This window comes from Neophocaena asiaeorientalis, unplaced genomic scaffold (genome assembly GCF_003031525.2).
Source record: "Neophocaena asiaeorientalis asiaeorientalis breed wild unplaced genomic scaffold, Neophocaena_asiaeorientalis_V1.1 scaffold313, whole genome shotgun sequence".
Taxonomy (NCBI): Eukaryota; Metazoa; Chordata; class Mammalia; order Artiodactyla; family Phocoenidae; genus Neophocaena; species Neophocaena asiaeorientalis.
This window is the reverse complement of record NW_020175412.1, coordinates 202,953-208,007: the sequence shown is the minus strand read 5'-3', so window position 1 is coordinate 208,007 and position 5,055 is coordinate 202,953. Positions and strand designations below refer to the sequence as shown.

Sequence of the window (5,055 nt, the reverse complement as noted above, 5' to 3'; positions counted from 1 at the left end):
ATAGTTCCATGTAGATGTGCAGATGGAGGCCCCAAGCAGAAGCACAGTGGTGAAAGTCACCCAGGGTGCTTAGGCTGGCATTTTGCACTCATGCAGATGCAGAGGCTCAACATGGCTATGTGTGTGGCTCCTGGGCTCTGGCAGTAGCATGGAAGGACTCAGGCAGCTGGCAACTTATACTTGCATAGCTTCAGGATCCTGGATAGCTGTTGGTATGGTTCCTGGGCTCTGACAGGGGTGGGAGGAGGAAAGGAGTGGGAAGGAACTCAGATGGCTGGCATCAGCAAATGCAAATACCTGTGGAGTGAAAGCTGGTGAAATATGCAGGCAATCCACAGCAACTGTGTTGGCTGTTGGTTTCCTCAGTGGTGAAATTTGCTGAATTCGTCTGCAGAGCAGGTCTTTGTGAACTATGATTGCTCCTGCTGTATGTCTGCTAATAATAGCCTCTGCTTTTCTTCCTTGTTCCTAGCTGGCTCTATACATTTCAGCTTTGCTGGTCTAGGTGGGGTGAAACCAAAGTGGGAACTTTCTGCAATGCCTCAAGAGGCTGGATAAGCTGTTTGCTCACCCCTACTCTTCCTTTCCTAGAGAGAGGAACTCTTTCTTGGTGGAAGTTTTTTCTTAGTGCTGAACAATGCTGCTTTGGGAGATGGGATGTTGCAGATGGAATGAAGTTGTCTTCTTTCTCTGCTTGTGTGGTTCTCAAAAATACTGGGTTTTGTTCCACTGTGCTGCTAAAATTCCTAGGTGGACTCTAGAGGTTTTCCAGAGCTGTTTTTATTCATGGATAGCTGTTCAATCATTGAACTTTTGAGGGGGGTTGTTGGGGAAGCAGGGTTCTTCTGCATTTCAGTTTTCCCCAGAAACTAATGGCTGATTTTTCATCAAAAACCATGGAGGCCAGAAGGCATACTTAAAGTGTGAAAAGAAAAAAATAGTCAACTAAGAATTCTATATCTGTCAAAACTATTCATCAGAACTGAAGGAGAAATCAAGACAGCCCCAAACAAACAAAATCAGAAGAATTTGTCACCAGTAGACGTGCCCTACAAGAAATGCAAAAGGGAGTCCTTCAGGCTGAAAGGGAAGGATGCTAGATAGCCATACACAGAAATAAAGAACACCGGTAAAGGTAATTAAATAGGTAAATATAAAATTCAGTATTATTTTATTATTGGTTTGTAACTTTTCTTTTTTACTACATGATTTGAAAGACAAATTCGTAAAACAATAATTATAAGTCAATGCTAGTGGATACACATCGTATAAAGATGTAAGTTATGACAATAACATCATAAAGGGGAAAGGACAGAGGTGTCTAGGAGTGTAAGAGCAGAGTTTTGCATGCTACTGAAGCTGTTAGTATTAATTCAAACTAAAATGTTATGAATTCAATATGTTACTTATAATCCGCAGGATAACCACGAAGAAAATAACTCAAAATATACAAAAAGGAAAATGAGAAGGGAACCAAAATGGAACACAACAACAAAAAATCAATTAAACACAAATGAAGGCAGTAATGGAGGTAATGAGGAAGGAAAAGCTATAAGACATATAGAAAAAAATAGCAAAATGGCGAAGCAAATTCTTCCTTATCAGTAATAAGTTTAAATGTAAATAGAGTAAACTCTGTAATCAAAAGGCATAGATTGGCAGAATGGATGAAAAAATTATGATCAAACTATATGCTGCCTACAAGAGACTCATTTTAATCAAAAGAAACTGGTAGGTTGAAAGTGAAATTATGGAAAGAATACTCCACACAAATAGTAACTAAAAGAGAACTGGGGTAGTTATACAAATATCATACTAAACAGACTTTAATTCAAAATGTGTTTCAAGGTACAAAGAAGGACATTACATATTGATTAAAAGGTCGATTCACCAAGGAGCTATAATTATAAACATACACACAACTAACAAGACCATCACAAAATATATGAAGCAAAACCAGGCAAAACAGAAGGGAGAAATAGTTCTACAATAATAGTTCTATACTTCAATACTCCACTGTCAGTAATGGGTAGAACAACAACCCATAAACAGAAGATCAATAATAGAGAACTTGCAAAACACTATAAACCAACTAGAACAAATAATATATACAGAATTCTCTGCTGGCAATAGCAGAATACATATTTTTCTCAAGTGCACATGGAGCATTCTCCAGGATACACCATAAATTGAGCCCCAAGTCTCAGTTAATTTAAAAAGAATAAAATCTTATGAAATATCTTTTGTGGTGACAAAGGAATGAAAATGAAAATCAATAACAAGTGAAACTGGAAAATTCACAAATATGTGGAAATGGAACAACACACTATTAAACAATCAGTAGGTCAAAGAATACATCACAAGGGAAATTAGAAAATACTTAGAAATGGATTAAAATGAAAATACAGCCTATCAAAACATATGGGATGCAGCAAGGCAGTGCTCAGAGATTTATAGTTATAAAAACATATTTTTAAAAAGAAACAATATATCAAACCAATAACCTAACTCTACACCTTAAGGAAATAGGAAATTAAAATAGCAAACTAAATCCAAAGTTAGCAGAAGGAAGGAAATAATAAAAATTAGTTATAATATTGTAAATTAAGTATATTTCAGTTAAGTAATTAATTAAATTTTTAAAATGGTGTTGGCAAGTTTATGAGAGAACAGACACACACACTCTTATGCACCATTATTGGGGATGTATAGCAAATGTATAGGGCAAATTAGCAGTATCAAAAATTTTAATGTCTATATATCCTTTGACCCAGGAATTTTTTTAGGATTCTACCATATAAAAAATATCCTCACATAAGCCCAAAGATATTTATTGCAACATTATTCATAATGGAGGGGGGAAATCCCTGGAAGTAACTTAAATTTCCATTAATAAGTGAGTGTTTAAATAATGTTAATATTCAGATTCTTGAATAGTATGACTCCACAAAAAAGAAAGAATTTATATGGAAAGAACTACATGGCATATTGTCATGTGGTCAAATAGAAAAAAAGGAAATTGCAAATCATTATAGAGTATGATTCCATTTATGTTAATATACTATTAATGATGATAATCTGCTCCACAGATGAAATTGCCTGGTTATGACATCGTCCTGCTGCCCTAGGATTGAGAAAGAAAAAAAAAGATAGTGAGGAGAAGAAAATTACAAAGGGATAAGGAGTTGGTAATAAAAAGAGGAAATAGAGAACTTCAAATTTTTAACTGTATATCCTGAAAGGGAGAATAGTGCTTAAAGAGTACAGGTTCTGGAACCAGACTGCCTGAGTTCATAGTTGGACTCTGAACTTACTATCTGGGTAATTATCAGTTAGTTGTTTCACTTCTCTGAGCCCTAGTTTCTTCATCTGTAACATGGGAATAATAATACCTTTCTCATAAGGTCCTTATGAGGATGGGCTAAATTTATCCATGTAAAGCACTTAACAAAGGTGCATAGTAAGCACTCAATCAACATTAGCTGTTATTTCTTTGGACCAGGCACTGTGTTGTGTTTTCTGTACATGATATTATTGAATTGTTACAATGACCTGGATGTCATCTATGGAAGCTAACTGTTACAGAGCCCTTCCCTCTTGTGCTACAGTTGCTTCTGACTTTTACTGCCCTCCTTTTATAGTTGAGGAAAATGAGGGTCAGAGAGATAGATGGTTTTGCTCAAGGTGCCCTAGCCATATAGGGATGGTCTAATTCCAAAGCCCAGCAAACTCATTTTACTACTCCAGAGGGAGAAGGGAAAGAAAATAGAGAGGGGAGAGCCAGTGCTGGGTGAGGGTGGGAGACAAGAGGGGACTACATTGGGTTTTATCTCTAGCAAGGGCCTGAGATACCTTTGGGGCCAATGCAGGGCCAGGCCAGCAGAAGGCGGGGTGGGTGGAGTTGAGCCAAGGGAGAAGGGATAAAACCAGGTCCTGACCCACAGCACCCAACCCGTCGTTCGTTCGTCCTCAGTGCAGGGCAACAGGTAAGTGTTGCTTTCAGCCTGGTGCCCTCTCTCTTGGTCTGCTTGCCCACCTCAAGGCTGTATATGCTGACTCTCTGGCCTGACTAGATCTGACTTTGTCTGTTCCTTAGAATCTGTCACTCTGTCATTTTCTTTTTGCCCCCTATGTCTCTTCCTGTCTTTCCCAGTTTTCAGCTTTCCTTTGTCTTTTTTCCTCCTTGTTTCCTCTCCTCTGTTAGTTTACAAGATCACTCACTTTACTTCATCATTCTCTGACACTCTAGCTTTCTCTTATTTTTCCTTTTTCTGAGGTTTATATGTGTCTTTTCCTCTAAATCTCTCTCTCCCTTTCCATCTCTTTCTTCTACTCTGTATCTCTTAGTCTCGCAGTTTTTCTATCTCTTCCATTCCTTCTCTGTCTCCCAAGAAAAGGTCTTGGTATTTTTTTTTTGCCAATTCTCCATTCCTCCCTCACTTTGACTCCTTCTCTCTCCTTGGCTGACAGCAGAGCTCAATGGGTCAGACCCCAGAGGGCCAGAGGTAGGGAGAGAAAACAAAGTGAATGTGGGGTGGTGGGAATGATGAATTGGGAAGGGAGAGATTTGAGGGAATTGAGAGATGAATAATTAGCAGAAATAAGGGGAGATGGTGGGAGAAGAATGGGGCCCTATGCTGAAAGTCAATTGATTTGTTTTCTCACCCTAATTCACTGTGAGGCAAATCATTCACCCTTTGAAAAAAAGGGCTTGGCCTATGATTTCCACAACCTCTTCTATGTTTGATTTCATGGTCTTCTAAATTTTTGTTTCTAAGAATTTCTGATTCTGATTCCAGGAATCTAAAATTCTTTATGATTCTTCCATGATGGGGAGAGGGTGCTAGGAAGGGAAGTAAATCCCGATGCTTCCAACTCCTGAAGAGAAGTGACCACATCCCCTCCAGACTTAACTGATTCTTTCAAAGCAGGCCACAAAGGGGAGAGAGAGATCGAGGAAGGCTGCAATGAGTGGTTTCTGGCTCTCTCCTGGGGTAGAGTTGTGGTTGGCCCCTCTGATCTCTGGGACTGCAGATTGGCTGCTGACACGAGAGA

At 38.7% G+C, this 5,055-nt stretch overlaps 1 protein-coding gene across 1 annotated transcript in view; it reads left to right on the top strand.

Moving 5' to 3' along the window:
• Window positions 1–3,834: 3,834 nt before the first annotated feature.
• The window catches only part of ALAS2 (5'-aminolevulinate synthase 2), a 23,975-nt gene continuing 22,754 nt past the window's right edge, over window positions 3,835–5,055 (top strand). The window contains exon 1 of the mRNA XM_024767187.1: window positions 3,835–3,986. The gene's annotated coding sequence lies outside the window, so the exon portion shown is untranslated. The remainder of the gene's footprint in view (window positions 3,987–5,055) is intronic.